The sequence below is a fragment of the Hyperolius riggenbachi genome, chromosome 3 (genome assembly GCF_040937935.1).
Source record: "Hyperolius riggenbachi isolate aHypRig1 chromosome 3, aHypRig1.pri, whole genome shotgun sequence".
In the NCBI taxonomy this organism is placed as follows: Eukaryota; Metazoa; Chordata; class Amphibia; order Anura; family Hyperoliidae; genus Hyperolius; species Hyperolius riggenbachi.
The window spans coordinates 121,681,398-121,698,010 of record NC_090648.1 but is presented as its reverse complement, the minus strand read 5'-3'; the positions used below and the strand labels follow the sequence as shown (position 1 = coordinate 121,698,010).

The following is a 16,613-nucleotide window of genomic DNA, read 5'->3' as shown; positions in this document are numbered from 1 at the left end:
TCGACAAGGCTTTCAATGGGTATCCCACATCTCGTTACAAAAGGTCAAAGAAATGTAAAGTCACTATCATGTCACCACACTATGGAAAATCATAGCAAATCCACCTTCAAAATGCACTTCCTGCTGATTTTCACGGACCCACTTCAAAGCTAGATGCAACGCGCAATTGTGAACATCTCAATTGGCCGGCTCTGCTGTCATATATATTTGATTCCCTGCATCATGCCTGCATGTGTAGTCTGCCCAACTCAGCCGACTGCATTGCGACTCTGGAGGAGTGGCACCTGCTGGGGATAAAACATGACTTGAGATAGGTGTGCTTTTCCTTATTATCGCCTTATATGCAGTAGGAACATGCACATTTAGCAGCAGACCAGAATGATCTCACACCTTTTCAGAGGTATTCATGGCTTTCAAAGCCTGCTCTCATGGCCTATTCTCTCACCACCACAAAAAAAGTGTGATTGTGTGCTCCTAGTCTGTGTCAAGCCTCCATTGAAGTCCACTCACCTCTATGGAGATGATCTTAATAGTCACCTTGGCTTGCTGATTTGGACAAACGCTCCCTGTCTTCTACCGGTTTTCTTCTTAACAAACAATTGACTTGGTCTTATAATGATTTATGACATGTGCTTCATTTTAACGAGTTACGCATCACAGGCCAAGTGTCCTGGTGATAAAGGCACCTCCCCAGCAACAGCAACGGAGCTCCAGTGGCGCAATCGGTTAGCGCGCGGTACTTATAAGACAGTATCTGTTGAGCAATGCCGAGGTTGTGAGTTCGAGCCTCACCTGGAGCAGAGATAGTTGCCCTTTTGCTTCCTTTAATCACCTTTCTCCTATGACCCAAAACATTCAAGCCAAAGGGTGCCAGTATGCCACTGCTACACGCAGGAGCTGTCATTGCCCAACAAGGGAAGCTTGTTTTGAGTGAGGACCAAAAAGAATGAGACCAATGCTTTTGCTTGTTGAAGAGCAGTGGAGGAAGCTGGCAAGAGCTATATCACCTGCAAAATCCATGGCACAACACAAGGAAAAGAAGTACGTCCATTTGCAACTCATTTGCTGCAAGAGGCATTGTGCAGTCTCTGTGGAGCAAAAGCCTACTTGCTGCACTTCTACAGCATGCCCCAGTGGCCTAATGGATAAGGCACTGGCCTCCTAAGCCAGGGATTGTGGGTTCGAGTCCCATCTGGGGTGGCACATTCCTTCTTTGGCCCTTACATGTAGCATACCAACACACATTGTACTCTGATACAAATGACTTGGATTCTCATGGCTGCCAAAAGCTTTTAAAGTGGACCAGAACTCTTGCACAGGAAAGAAGGAGAACATAGAGAAATGCACCCTGTGTATGTATTTAGAGACTTTAGCCTGTCCCCCTCATTTGTGTCTAATCACTAGTTGTGGTGATCACCCTGGGTCACATGACTGCCAATGGCAGATAAGCTCATTTGAAAGCACAGCCTGTTAACAATATGTCTGCTTCCATCAGTCAGGAAGTAGAAACAGTGCAGATTTATCTTAGGATTTCTATTAGCTGTAACAAAGAAATGTTTCTTGTTTAAAGGTTGTTATGCTGTTGCGTATCTTTTAGAGCAGAAAGGACGTTCTGAGTTCAGGTCCACTTGAAATTCGACAAGGCTCTCAATGGGTATCCCACATCTCGTTACAAAAGGTCAAAGAAATGTAAAGTCACTATCATGTCACCACACTATGGAAAATCATAGCAAATCCACCTTCAAAATGCACTTCCTGCTGATTTTCACGGACCCACTTCAAAGCTAGATGCAACGCGCAATTGTGAACATCTCAATTGGCCGGCTCTGCTGTCATATATATTTATATCTTCTATAATAATAAATTCAATCTGTCATTTTGGGTGCTGTGTGTAAGATACGCCTTGCCCAGTAAATACCCCAGGGATTCCCTGCATCATGCCTGCATGTGTAGTCTGCCCAACTCAGCCGACTGCATTGCGACTCTGGAGGAGTGGCACCTGCTGGGGATAAAACATGACTTGAGATAGGTGTGCTTTTCCTTATTATCGCCTTATATGCAGTAGGAACATGCACATTTAGCAGCAGACCAGAATGATCTCACACCTTTTCAGAGGTATTCATGGCTTTCAAAGCCTGCTCTCATGGCCTATTCTCTCACCACCACAAAAAAAGTGTGATTGTGTGCTCCTAGTCTGTGTCAAGCCTCCATTGAAGTCCACTCACCTCTATGGAGATGATCTTAATAGTCACCTTGGCTTGCTGATTTGGACAAACGCTCCCTGTCTTCTACCGGTTTTCTTCTTAACAAACAATTGACTTGGTCTTATAATGATTTATGACATGTGCTTCATTTTAACGAGTTACGCATCACAGGCCAAGTGTCCTGGTGATAAAGGCACCTCCCCAACAGCAGCAACAGAGCTCCAGTGGCGCAATCGGTTAGCGCGCGGTACTTATAAGACAGTATCTGTTGAGCAATGCCGAGGTTGTGAGTTCGAGCCTCACCTGGAGCAGAGATAGTTGCCCTTTTGCTTCCTTTAATCACCTTTCTCCTATGACCCAAAACATTCAAGCCAAAGGGTGCCAGTATGCCACTGCTACACGCAGGAGCTGTCATTGCCCAACAAGGGAAGCTTGTTTTGAGTGAGGACCAAAAAGAATGAGACCAATGCTTTTGCTTGTTGAAGAGCAGTGGAGGAAGCTGGCAAGAGCTATATCACCTGCAAAATCCATGGCACAACACAAGGAAAAGAAGTACGTCCATTTGCAACTCATTTGCTGCAAGAGGCATTGTGCAGTCTCTGTGGAGCAAAAGCCTACTTGCTGCACTTCTACAGCATGCCCCAGTGGCCTAATGGATAAGGCACTGGCCTCCTAAGCCAGGGATTGTGGGTTCGAGTCCCATCTGGGGTGGCACATTCCTTCTTTGGCCCTTACATGTAGCATACCAACACACATTGTACTCTGATACAAATGACTTGGATTCTCATGGCTGCCAAAGGCTTTTAAAGTGGACCAGAACTCTTGCACAGGAAAGAAGGAGAACATAGAGAAATGCACCCTGTGTATGTATTTAGAGACTTTAGCCTGTCCCCCTCATTTGTGTCTAATCACTAGTTGTGGTGATCACCCTGGGTCACATGACTGCCAATGGCAGATAAGCTCATTTGAAAGCACAGCCTGTTAACAATATGTCTGCTTCCATCAGTCAGGAAGTAGAAACAGTGCAGATTTATCTTAGGATTTCTATTAGCTGTAACAAAGAAATGTTTCTTGTTTAAAGGTTGTTATGCTGTTGCGTATCTTTTAGAGCAGAAAGGACGTTCTGAGTTCAGGTCCACTTGAAATTCGACAAGGCTTTCAATGGGTATCCCACATCTCATTACAAAAGGTCAAAGAAATGTAAAGTCACTATCATGTCACCACACTATGGAAAATCATAGCAAATCCACCTTCAAAAAGCAAGGCCTGGAGGAGCGCAGCTTAGGAGGGCCACCCATGATAGGGCTAGACATATGTCCAGGGAATAGAGGGTTAATGTTGGCCGGGGGAGGGCTTATCCCCTTGGCAACAGGTTGGAAGAGGGAGGTTCAGGAGAATTGGTTCCCGGGCTATAGGACAGGAAGTAAGGACCTGGTTTCAGTACAGGAAGAAGGTGGGAGGAGCAGAGACAGCGGGGAAGAAGGTTTAGGAAAGTGCAGCCTGTTTTGCTCGTTTCTAGAGAGAGAATGGAGGACGTGGAGAACCTGATCCAGTTGGTGAGGAGTGAGGCTGCAGCACGAGGATCGCGGTGGGTGGCTGATCAGATGTCACGGATGGCAGGAGGCAGCGGCGGAGACTCCACAAGTCGCACAAGCGCACGTGTCTCCAGGCCGCCGGAGCGACTGAGCCCTGCATCTTCCCCCAGGAGGCGCAGGAGAAGCGGCAGCCCTCTACAGACCCCTCCGGCTCCCCCCAACAAAAAAGGTACAGGGCAGAGCTCAAAGGGTGGAGGAGGCAGGCAGACAAAAGACAAGGCAGCGACAGCAGGCCACAGTGAATCGGGGGCAACACGGGGAGGCCAGTCAGCGGGGAAAAAACAGCAGCAACAGCAGCAGCAAGCGGCAACTCCGGAAGTGCCTGACATACCTGAGGCAGGCCCGTCGGGGCAGGACAGGGAGGGTGCCGGTGAGCGCAATCGAGTGGTGGTTACAGCGCAGGTGCACAAGCCGGCACTGCAGGCCTCAAAAGGGAAAGCTTCTGCAAAGAAACAGTCGACCTCCAAGACGGGTGCACGAAAAGACAATCGTGGTGCTAAGGCTGCGGCTGGCAGGAGCGGCAGACAGCCTTCCCCGCCCCCCCTCCACGTCAGAATAGAAGCAAGGAATCAGCGGGGACCAGCGATTCCCGCCAGGGCCGGCCGGCCAGGGGCAAACAACCTGATGTGAGGCAACAGCATGGGAGTCGAGACGGTCACAGGAGTGGAGAGGATAGTCGATCTGTATCCCCTGTGGATGTGGCATCTGAGAGGTCAGAGGAAGAAGGAGAGCTGGTCGAGTCACCGAGTCCAGATGTGTCGGCTGATCGGGGCCAACGTCCGGTGCAGCCTGGTGAGGCAATCTCTGTTTGTATGTCTAATGTTCATTCATGCACGGGAGGTTGTTGTGGTAATAGGGTAGAGAGGCATAGCGGGGCTACGGGGGGTCAGGGGGTAATAATTAACGATACGACCCAGGTGAGGGCTCCTGCGCATGCGAATGTCACTGGTACCACAGGTACAGAGCCTAATGTCGTAGCTCTCATGTCATCCTTAATACAAAGTATTAGGGATGCTTTACAGGCACCCCGCCAGAACACGGTGCAACTAGGATCACCGGTTCAGGCTTGGACGGGATCTGGGGAACAGGGAACCACGCAATCGGTGGGTCCCGCATCTGCTCAGGTAGACACCAGCAGCAACGCTGCGGTTGTGAGCACAGTGGCAGGGTCCGCGCAGGCCGACTCAAGGGAGAAGGAGACCGAGTTGGTGCGGTTAGCGGATACAGCAAAAGGGGATGCATACTTATGTGTCAGCGGACCGCTGGGCGTGCATCTGAAACCAGAGGTGCGGGAAAGGATTTGGAAGGGTGAGTATGTGGAGATATTCTCACTCCTCCCATTGGGTAAGTTTAACTTAGATCGGGGTAAGCCGGATGAAAGTAAGAAGGAGGAAGAGGAACGTAGAAGGTATAGATTGATACCGAGAACTTTCGAGAACTGGAGGCAAGCGTTTTCGATACTGGCAAGCATTTTGGGTGAAAGACATCCGGAGTGCTGTTCAGCACTGTTTTGTTACCTGGAGACCATAGGTGAGGCCCACAGGATGTACGGGGGAAATGCGTGGCTACGCTATGACGAGCAGTTTAGGCAGTCAAAAGCGTTTCACCCTGCGATAAAATGGAATCACAAGGACATCAACCTATGGATGAGTCTGATGATTCCGGGTACCAAGTCGAACCAGCCCTTTCAAGGGGGGGCCGGCGGTGCGGGAGCTCCCGGGCAGTTGGCCAATAGAAGACCAGGAGTATGCTGGAAATATAATGAGGGAGCGTGTAAGTTTGGAAGTTCATGCCGCTTCAAACATGAATGCTCTTCCTGTGGGGGCAGCCATATCGTCACTAAGTGCTACAGAAATGGGAAGGGGCGCTCATCGGATTCCGCTGGAAAAAGGGAGGAGTCCAGTGAAAGTGGTAAGGATGGATCGCTTCCTAAATAAGTACCCAGATGCAGACGCAGCTGATTTTCTTCGTAAAGGGTTTACCGACGGTTTTGTTATACCTAGTTTTGGAGTGGTGGGCTCTCACCCTCCACACCGTAATTTAAAGTCAGTTGCCATGCATCCTGGGGTGGTGTCAGCAAAACTGGAAAAAGAGGTGAGTCTGGGTCGTATGGCGGGCCCGTTTGTAGAGCCACCAGTTGTTGACCTAGTGGTATCACCTTTGGGTTTAGTACCAAAGAAGGAGCCGAATTCGTTTCGGCTTATTCACCATCTGTCATATCCGAAGGGTACATCGGTAAATGATGGCATTGACCCGGAAGCAGCCTCAGTGTTATATACTTCTTTCGATTCAGCAGTTAGAATAGTGAAACGGGCTGGGCAGGGGGCGTTAATGGCAAAGACGGACGTCGAAGCCGCTTTTAGACTTTTACCGGTTCACCCGAATAGTTTTCGTTTGTTAGGTTGTTTTTGGGAGGATCGGTATTATGTGGATTGCTGCTTGCCAATGGGATGTTCCATTTCATGCTCGTATTTCGAACGTTTTAGTTCTTTTATAGAATGGGTGGTCAAGGAGGTGTCTGGTGTACAGTCAGTCGTACATTATTTGGACGATTTTCTGTTTATCAGCAGCGGGGAATCATCGGAGTGCTCATATTTGTTAGCAACCATGAGGCAGGTCTGTGCCAACTTCGGCATCCCTTTGGCAGAGGAGAAGACTGAGGGCCCTCAGTCGGTTATTAAGTTCCTGGGCGTTGTAATAGACTCCGTGACTATGGAGTGTAGGCTGCCAAAGGATAAAGTGGAGGACTTGCGGTCGCATATTGAAACGGTGCTGGCAAAGAAAAAGGTTTTCCTTCGGGATCTTCAATCCCTCTTGGGAAAACTGAATTTTGCTTGCCGGATTATGCCTATGGGCCGCATTTTTTGCAGACGGTTGGCAATGGCCACGGCAGGAGCAAAGTTACCACATCATCGGATTCGACTGGTGGGGGAACACAAGGAGGACCTGCGTATGTGGCTGGTTTTCTTGGCTGAGTTCAATGGGCGTTCAATGTGGATGGAGGAAAGTGTACAGAACCATGACCTGGAATTGTTTACAGATGCTGCAGGGTCATGTGGTTTCGGCGCATATTTTGCAGGAAAATGGTGCGCAGAACGGTGGCCAGACAGGTGGGAACAATTGGGTTTTACGAAGAATCTGTTACTATTGGAATTGTTTCCAATATTGGTAGCAGTCGAACTTTGGGGTCCTTTATTAAGAAACAAACGCATTCGTTTCAATTGCGACAATTTAGGAGTGGTAACGGCAGTAAACAGGTTATCGGCCTCATCCCCGCCAGTGGTGAGGGTGTTACGGCAATTAGTGCTTAGCTGCCTGAGTTTTAATATGTTCATTTTTGCTGTTCACTTACCTGGGGTTGAGAATGAGGTGGCTGATGCTCTTTCTCGCTTCCAATGGCAGAGATTTCGGAGCAGCGCGCCAGAGGCGGAGCGGCAGGGGGCTCGTTGCCCCCAGGCCTTGTGGGACATACCCCTGAATGCATAGAAGATTGGATATATAATTCATTATCGGCTTCTTCATGGTCTGCTTATGCGGCTGTTTGGGGACAATGGAACGAGCTGTCCCAACAGGCAGGAGGCTGTAAATCAGACGAGGAACGTTTGTATCTTTTATTTCAGTTCATGGCAAGGAAGGGAGCGAACGGGGTATCAGCAGCAGTGTTGGCAAAGAGCTTAGCCGCGCTAGCGTTTTGTTTTAAGCTTCAGGGTATTACAGATGTTACGAAAGACTTCCGGGTTAAGATGGCCATGAGGGGGTTTAGAGCACAAAACAGGGTCAAGCGGGATTCTAGGCGTCCAGTCACTTTCCAATTGTTAGTGGCAATTATCGGCAGTCTGGGTGGGTTATGTGCTTCTCAGTATGAGGTGTTGCTGTTTAGCGCTGTGTTTGCCATGGCTTTCTTTGGGGCGTTTAGGGTGAGCGAGTTAGTCAGTCAGAATAAAAAGCATGAAGGGGGACTGAGGCGCAGTGAAGTGAGACTTACCAGGGGCGGTCTACAGGTTTATTTGCGCAGATCAAAGACGGACCGTATGGGGGAGGGTCGAACCATAGTGCTTTTTCCGCTAGAAGATTCTTTAGCTTGCCCAGTACGGACGGTGAAAAGTTTTATGGAAGTTCGTGGGGAATCAGGGGAGTCTTTTTTGTGCCATGCAGATGGCTCTTCCCTCTCCAAGTACCAGTTTGTAGCGATATTTAGAAAAGCACTGGGGCATTTGGGCTATACTCCCTTGGAATATGCGTCCCACTCCTTCAGGATTGGAGCTGCGACGGAGGCGGCACGGTGGGGTTTGGGCAATGAGCAGATCAGACGCATAGGTAGATGGGAATCTTCTAGATTCTTGCTATACGTCAGGCCAAACTTAGTGAGATAGGACAGATGCTGTCCACGTTTTGGTTTTAATGTATCGGCTGCTGTTTTTCGTGTTTTGGTTCCTTTTTCTTTCTTATTTTAGGGGCAAGAGTTTCTCCATTGCTGGTCTGGATCCTGGGGCACTCTTACGTGGCTAGAGGCGCTCGGAGAGCTGCAGTAAGGCCTGACGGACGACAATTGGGCATATCCAGGGCAACCGCTATTCTGAGATGGATTGGTATTCCCGGGATGATGTGGGAAAAGGTATTATCAGAGTTGCAGCGGTTCGTGGCTTTAGACAGAGCTCCGGACGTGCTTGTTCTACACGTTGGGGGAAACGATCTGGCCTCTAGGACGACGAGGCAGATCATACAGGAGATGAAGTGTGATATGATGAGGATTCGCTCTACGTTTCAGAACACAATTCTCGTCTGGTCGGAGATCGTCAGCCGTAACTCATGGAGAATGGCACGGTCTGTTGAAAAAATCAACAGGGCTCGTAAGAAGCTTAATCGTGATGTTTCAAAATTTGTAGTTAACATTGGGGGCGTGGCAGTGAGGCACATAGAGCTAGAGGAGGACACGAATATGTTTTTGAGTAGGGATGGTGTCCATTTGAATGCCATAGGCACAGATTTATGGACTCTGGCACTTGAGGAGGGGATCCAGAGGGCCTTTTTGTTGCGGGCGGCGCAAGGGTGAGGTTTCTCCCTTGCTCGCGGGTGGCGGGGCAAGGATGCCGGAGGATACAGGTTTAAACAGTTTAGAGGATTTTCACAAGTCTGATTTCCTCAAAAGGTGTTGAATAAATACATGGTTCATCAAGGGCATGCAGCTGTCCCCGAATCGGTGGTCGCGGTTGGGGGCCAGAGTATGGCTGCATGTCCAAAAAGGTATTGAAGATTTTGGTGATTGATTTACAAGCTCCGGTTTTTTCTCCTTGCCTTGCAACGGTTAAATAAATGGTTAAATTGTTTTATATTAAAATGTTGTAAGTTTAATAAACTTTGGGCTGCACTGGCCTATTCATCCATCGTCAGTTGTAGTCCCGGTGTGCTTTTATATAGAGTTAAGGTTAAGAAATATTTTAGTGGGGTGATTAGTGGTTAACAAGGACAATATTGGTTATGCACCTATCAAGCAAGGCCTGGAGGAGCGCAGCTTAGGAGGGCCACCCATGATAGGGCTAGACATATGTCCAGGGAATAGAGGGTTAATGTTGGCCGGGGGAGGGCTTATCCCCTTGGCAACAGGTTGGAAGAGGGAGGTTCAGGAGGAATTGGTTCCCGGGCTATAGGACAGGAAGTAAGGACCTGGTTTCAGTACAGGAAGAAGGTGGGAGGAGCAGAGACAGCGGGGAAGAAGGTGTTAGGAATCCGGCTCTATGTGGTTGCACCTGCTGGTGGCACTTGGTTTCGGGACTATGCTAACATCTATCACCAGCAGGTGGCATTGTGCAGCATGTCATGGACATTTCTTTGCCTGCAGTTTCCTGGTTCACCTGCTGGTGGCTCTCTGCATCTGGACAGCAGTAATTCTATCATTCACCAGCAGGTGGCCCTCATGCTATCCATCCTGGACAATTATGCATCATCTGATGGGATTTGCATTTAAGGACACCACCCGCCTCAGAACCTTGCCAGAACCTCAGTTCAGCTTGGCTGTCCTGATCGCTGTGTTCTGTGCTCCCTGCTCTGAGAAGCTCTGTTCTGATCTGATCTCCTGGTTTATGTTCTTTGCTTACTCTGACTCTGATTTGCCTTGCCCTTGTCTGCTGTTCCGCCTGGTCTGTATATATTTCTGTATATTGTTGTATAGTTAGTTAGTTAGGATTGCTGTGTTTATGTGGGTTGCACTGTGGGATTTACCATTTGCTAATTTGTATATAATTGCACTGATTGACAATAAAACTGTTTATTTCACATTCGTTGGTTTCCGTCTCAGTTTTGCTGCACATTGTGATCTATCAGTCTGCTGCTAAGAGCAGCCGTAACAGTAGGTTCTGGCCACACACTGATCACAGCAGCAAGCCTGAGTTTTGGAAATGTATCCCAATCAGGTGCAATATTATGCATTGCTAGCAAAGGAAAATGAGTTTTCCTGCAGGAAGTTTTTCTCTGATCATCCCAGAGAATCTTTGCTGGCTTTAGTTGATCTGGTGCATGGCTTTGTAGCCCAAGGAATATTTTGTAGTCAGGAAGTAGAATCTTTAATTAAAATATGGGTAGATTTAGCACTGTCCAATTTGCCTTCAGATGATTTCTCGGCACCCCTACAGCCAGTCCAAATCCAATCATTATTGTATTTATTAGAAGAGGATCCAGTATATTTTGAGGAACAATATTTGGGGAAAGGTAATGAAGCAATGTTGGAGTGTATAGAATCTGCATATTCTCTTGTTTGTCAGGGTTTGTGTATCTATGAAGATGCTCTTACTTTAACCTCTGTCTGGCAAAAACTGCTTTCTGCCTCTTCCACTCCTCAGTCTACTTCCTTACCTTCCTTTTCTGCTGATCAGAGCTTGCAGCACACAGCCTCAGTAAGCCCAGAAAATAATTTGATCTCTTATAAAGCAGGCCCCACAGTTGCTAAAAGAAAGCGGAGATCAAAGCATAAAAGAAAATATGTTCCCACTACCTCCATTCAGCATGTACTGCCTATTGAACCTGGGTCTGCAACACCTGCAGCACTTGATCTGTCTCCATCCCTGACTATACAATCAGTTGCTCATTTTCCAGTACAGCCTGCAGACTCTTGCCTCCCGATGCCTGCAGACTCTTGCCTCCCGATGCCTGCAGACTCTTGCCTCCCGATGCCTGCAGACTCTTGCCTCCAGCCGCCTGCAGACTCTTGCCTCCAGCCGCCTGCAGACTCTTGCCTCCAGCCGCCTGCAGACTTTTGCCTCCAGCCGCCTGCAGACTCTTGCCTCCAGCCGCCTGCAGACTCTTGCCTCCAGCCGCCTGCAGACTCTTGCCTCCAGCCGCCTGCAGACTCTTGCCTCCAGCCGCCTGCAGACTCTTGCCTCCAGCCGCCTGCAGACTCTTGCCTCCAGCCGCCTGCAGACTCTTGCCTCCAGCCGCCTGCAGACTCTTGCCTCCAGCCGCCTGCAGACTCTTGCCTCCAGCCGCCTGCAGACTCTTGCCTCCAGCCGCCTGCAGACTCTTGCCTCCAGCCGCCTGCAGAACTTTGCATCCAGCTGTCTGCAGACACTTGCATCCAGCCTACAGAGACTTTGTTTCAGCCTGCCGAACATTGTACTCATCCTGCAGAAAATTGTATCCAGCCTGCAGACGCTTGCATCCAACCTGCAGACGCTTGCATCCAACCTGCAGACGCTTGCATCCAACCTGCAGACGCTTGCATCCAACCTGCAGACGCTTGCATCCAACCTGCAGACGCTTGCATCCAACCTGCAGACGCTTGCATCCAACCTGCAGACGCTTGCATCCAACCTGCAGACGCTTGCATCCAACCTGCAGACGCTTGCATCCAACCTGCAGACGCTTGCATCCAACTTGCAGACGCTTGCATCCAGCCCGCACAGGCTCAGCTCCAGCCCGCACAGGCTCAGCTCCAGCCCGCACAGGCTCAGCTCCAGCCCGCACAGGCCCTGCTCCAGCCCGCACAGGCCCTGCTCCAGCCCGCACAGGCCCTGCTCCAGCCCGCACAGGCCCTGCTCCAGCCCGCACAGGCCCTGCTCCAGCCCGCACAGGCCCTGCTCCAGCCCGCACAGGCCCTGCTCCAGCCCGCACAGGCCCTGCTCCAGCCCGCACAGGCCCTGCTCCAGCCCGCACAGGCCCTGCTCCAGCCCGCACAGGCCCTGCTCCAGCCCGCACAGGCCCTGCTCCACCCAACGGCCCAGCCAGGTGCTCAGCCAACGGCCCAGCCAGGTGCTCAGCCAACGGCCCAGCCAGGTGCTCAGCCAACGGCCCAGCCAGGTGCTCAGCCAACGGCCCAGCCAGGTGCTCAGCCAACGGCCCAGCCAGGTGCTCAGCCAACGGCCCAGCCAGGTGCTCAGCCAACGGCCCAGCCAGGTGCTCAGCCAACGGCCCAGCCAGTTGCTCTGCTAGCTGTCAACCAGTCTAATGCCCTCCCAACTGCCTACCAGCCTGTTGCCAACCAGTCTGTTGCTATGCCTGTTGCCTTGCCTGTTGCCAACCAGTCTGTTGCCCTGCCTGTTGCCAACCAGTCTCTTACCCTGCCTGCTACCAATCTGTCTGTTGCTATGCCTGCTGCCAACCTGTCTGTTGCTAGGCCTGCTGCCAACCTGTCTGTTGCTATGCCTGCTGCCAACCTGTCTGTTGCTATGCCTGCTGCCAACCTGTCTGTTGCTATGCCTGCTGCCAACCTGTCTGTTGCTATGCCTCAAGAGACTTCTGCTTCTGCTGCCCAGCCACAAGAGACTTTTGCTTCTGCTGCCCAGCCACAAGAGAATTTTGCTTCTGCTGCCCAGCCACAAGAGACTTTTGCTTCTGCTGCCCAGCCACAAGAGACTTTTGCTTCTGCTGCCCAGCCACAAGAGACTTTTGCTTCTGCTGCCCAGCCACAAGAGACTTCTGCTTCTGCTGCCCAGCCACAAGAGACTTTTGCTTCTGCTGCCCAGCCACAAGAGACTTCTGCTTCTGCTGCCCAGCCACAAGAGAATTTTGCTTCTGCTGCCCAGCCACAAGAGACTTTTGCTTCTGCTGCCCAGCCACAAGAGACTTTTGCTTCTGCTGCCCAGCCACAAGAGACTTCTGCTGCTGCTGTCCAGCAATTACAGTCTTCTGCTGCTGTTCCTCCGGGTGGATCCCAGCCTGCTCCTCCTCCTGATGGCATCCAGTCTGCTCCTCCTGAAGGGATCCAGCCTGCTGCCCAGCATGAGGCGATCCTGCCTGCCGCCCAGCCTGAGGCGATCCTGCATGCCGCCCAGCCTGAGGCGATCCTGCCTGCCGCCCAGCCTGAGGCGATCCTGCCTGCCGCCCAGCCTGAGGCGATCCTGCCTGCCGCCCAGCCTGAGGCGATCCTGCCTGCCGCCCAGCCTGAGGCGATCCTGCCTGCCGCCCAGCCTGAGGGGATCCAGTTCACTGCCTGGCCTGATGTTTCACCTGTTAGTCTCTTGTCTGTGGTCCTGCCTGACATTTTCCATCCATCTTCTATTAAGACTTTTCAGTTTCCTGTCATCCAGTTTTCAAACACTCCTGTCACCCAGCCAGATCCGGTAATATTTATTTTTGAATTATTTCCCTCCCTGCCCACCCAGTCTTGGCATTTGCTGCTTATTTTATTTCCTGCTAATTTTTGTGATTCTGGCGGAGGATTTGTAAGAACATTGTGGAGCGTCCTGAGGCCGCTCCTAAAAGGGGGGGTTATGTTAGGAATCCGGCTCTATGTGGTTGCACCTGCTGGTGGCACTTGGTTTCGGGACTATGCTAACATCTATCACCAGCAGGTGGCATTGTGCAGCATGTCATGGACATTTCTTTGCCTGCAGTTTCCTGGTTCACCTGCTGGTGGCTCTCTGCATCTGGACAGCAGTTATTCTATCATTCACCAGCAGGTGGCCCTCATGCTATCCATCCTGGACAATTATGCATCATCTGATGGGATTTGCATTTAAGGACTCCACCCGCCTCAGAACCTTGCCAGAACCTCAGTTCAGCTTGGCTGTCCTGATCGCTGTGTTCTGTGCTCCCTGCTCTGAGAAGCTCTGTTCTGATCTGATCTCCTGGTTTATGTTCTTTGCTTACTCTGACTCTGATTTGCCTTGCCCTTGTCTGCTGTTCCGCCTGGTCTGTATATATTTCTGTATATTGTTGTATAGTTAGTTAGTTAGGATTGCTGTGTTTATGTGGGTTGCACTGTGGGATTTACCATTTGCTAATTTGTATATAATTGCACTGATTGACAATAAAACTGTTTATTTCACATTCGTTGGTTTCCGTCTCAGTTTTGCTGCACATTGTGATCTATCAGTCTGCTGCTAAGAGCAGCCGTAACAGAAGGTTTAGGAAAGTGCCCACCCACCCGCCCTTAATTAGGTAAGAAAGTACGTCACTGCAGTCGGCGGGGCAAGGATGCCGGAGGATACAGGTTTAAACAGTTTAGAGGATTTTCACAAGTCTGATTTCCTCAAAAGGAGTTGAATAAATACATGGTTCATCAAGGGCATGCAGCTGTCCCCGAATCGGTGGTCGCGGTTGGGGGCCAGAGTATGGCTGCATGTCCAAAAAGGTATTGAAGATTTTGGTGATTGATTTACAAGCTCCGGTTTTTTCTCCTTGCCTTGCAACGGTTAAATAAATGGTTAAATTGTTTTATATTAAAATGTTGTAAGTTCAATAAACTTTGGGCTGCACTGGCCTATTCATCCATCGTCAGTTGTAGTCCCGGTGTGCTTTTATATAGAGTTAAGGTTAAGAAATATTTTAGTGGGGTGATTAGTGGTTAACAAGGACAATATTGGTTATGCACCTATCATGCACTTCCTGCTGATTTTCACGGACCTACTTCAAAGCTAGATGCAACGCGCAATTGTGAACATCTCAATTGGCCGGCTCTGCTGTCATATATATTTATATCTTCTATAATAATAAATTCAATCTGTCATTTTTGGTGCTGTGTGTAAGATACGCCTTGCCCAGTAAATACCCCAGGGATTCCCTGCATCATGCCTGCATGTGTAGTCTGCCCAACTCAGCCGACTGCATTGCGACTCTGGAGGAGTGGCACCTGCTGGGGATAAAACATGACTTGAGATAGGTGTGCTTTTCCTTATTATCGCCTTATATGCAGTAGGAACATGCACATTTAGCAGCAGACCAGAATGATCTCACACCTTTTCAGAGGTATTCATGGCTTTCAAAGCCTGCTCTCATGGCCTATTCTCTCACCACCACAAAAAAAGTGTGATTGTGTGCTCCTAGTCTGTGTCAAGCCTCCATTGAAGTCCACTCACCTCTATGGAGATGAGCTTAATAGTCACCTTGGCTTGCTGATTTGGACAAACGCTCCCTGTCTTCTACCGGTTTTCTTCTTAACAAACAATTGACTTGGTCTTATAAAGATTTATGACATGTGCTTCATTTTAACGAGTTACGCATCACAGGCCAAGTGTCCTGGTGATAAAGGCACCTCCCCAACAGCAGCAATGGAGCTCCAGTGGCGCAATCGGTTAGCGCACGGTACTTATAAGACAGTATCTGTTGAGCAATGCCGAGGTTGTGAGTTCGAGCCTCACCTGGAGCAGAGATAGTTGCCCTTTTGCTTCCTTTAATCACCTTTCTCCTATGACCCAAAACATTCAAGCCAAAGGGTGCCAGTATGCCACTGCTACACGCAGGAGCTGTCATTGCCCAACAAGGGAAGCTTGTTTTGAGTGAGGACCAAAAAGAATGAGACCAATGCTTTTGCTTGTTGAAGAGCAGTGGAGGAAGCTGGCAAGAGCTATATCACCTGCAAAATCCATGGCACAACACAAGGAAAAGAAGTACGTCCATTTGCAACTCATTTGCTGCAAGACGCATTGTGCAGTCTCTGTGGAGCAAAAGCCTACTTGCTGCACTTCTACAGCATGCCCCAGTGGCCTAATGGATAAGGCACTGGCCTCCTAAGCCAGGGATTGTGGGTTCGAGTCCCATCTGGGGTGGCACATTCCTTCTTTGGCCCTTACATGTAGCATACCAACACACATTGTACTCTGATACAAATGACTTGGATTCTCATGGCTGCCAAAGGCTTTTAAAGTGGACCAGAACTCTTGCACAGGAAAGAAGGAGAACATAGAGAAATGCACCCTGTGTATGTATTTAGAGACTTTAGCCTGTCCCCCTCATTTGTGTCTAATCACTAGTTGTGGTGATCACCCTGGGTCACATGACTGCCAATGGCAGATAAGCTCATTTGAAAGCACAGCCTGTTAACAATATGTCTGCTTCCATCAGTCAGGAAGTAGAAACAGTGCAGATTTATCTTAGGATTTCTATTAGCTGTAACAAAGAAATGTTTCTTGTTTAAAGGTTGTTATGCTGTTGCGTATCTTTTAGAGCAGAAAGGACGTTCTGAGTTCAGGTCCACTTGAAATTCGACAAGGCTTTCAATGGGTATCCCACATCTCATTACAAAAGGTCAAAGAAATGTAAAGTCACTATCATGTCACCACACTATGGAAAATCATAGCAAATCCACCTTCAAAATGCACTTCCTGCTGATTTTCACGGACCCACTTCAAAGCTAGATGCAACGCGCAATTGTGAACATCTCAATTGGCCGGCTCTGCTGTCATATATATTTATATCTTCTATAATAATAAATTCAATCTGTCATTTTGGGTGCTGTGTGTAAGATACGCCTTGCCCAGTAAATACCCCAGGGATTCCCTGCATCATGCCTGCATGTGTAGTCTGCCCGACTCAGCCGACTGCATTGCGACTCTGGAGGAGTGGCACCTGCTGGGGATAAAACATGACTTGAGATAGGTGTGCT

The 16,613-nt window shown here is 49.5% G+C and overlaps 6 non-coding genes across 6 annotated transcripts; all 6 read left to right on the top strand.

Moving 5' to 3' along the window:
- The first annotated feature begins 707 nt into the window (after positions 1-707).
- On the top strand, positions 708-800 carry TRNAI-UAU (transfer RNA isoleucine (anticodon UAU)). The gene is given in 2 exon segments: positions 708-745; positions 765-800. It is a non-coding gene; the product is annotated as a tRNA-Ile (tRNA).
- A 327-nt stretch (positions 801-1,127) lies between these two features.
- Positions 1,128-1,200, top strand: TRNAR-CCU (transfer RNA arginine (anticodon CCU)). The gene has a single exon. It is a non-coding gene; the product is annotated as a tRNA-Arg (tRNA).
- Positions 1,201-2,422: 1,222 nt separating this feature from the next.
- TRNAI-UAU (transfer RNA isoleucine (anticodon UAU)) lies at positions 2,423-2,515 on the top strand. The gene is given in 2 exon segments: positions 2,423-2,460; positions 2,480-2,515. It is a non-coding gene; the product is annotated as a tRNA-Ile (tRNA).
- Positions 2,516-2,842: 327 nt separating this feature from the next.
- Positions 2,843-2,915, top strand: TRNAR-CCU (transfer RNA arginine (anticodon CCU)). Its single transcript has one exon. It is a non-coding gene; the product is annotated as a tRNA-Arg (tRNA).
- Positions 2,916-15,284: 12,369 nt separating this feature from the next.
- TRNAI-UAU (transfer RNA isoleucine (anticodon UAU)) lies at positions 15,285-15,377 on the top strand. The gene is given in 2 exon segments: positions 15,285-15,322; positions 15,342-15,377. It is a non-coding gene; the product is annotated as a tRNA-Ile (tRNA).
- A 327-nt stretch (positions 15,378-15,704) lies between these two features.
- On the top strand, positions 15,705-15,777 carry TRNAR-CCU (transfer RNA arginine (anticodon CCU)). Its single transcript has one exon. It is a non-coding gene; the product is annotated as a tRNA-Arg (tRNA).
- Positions 15,778-16,613: the final 836 nt, after the last annotated feature.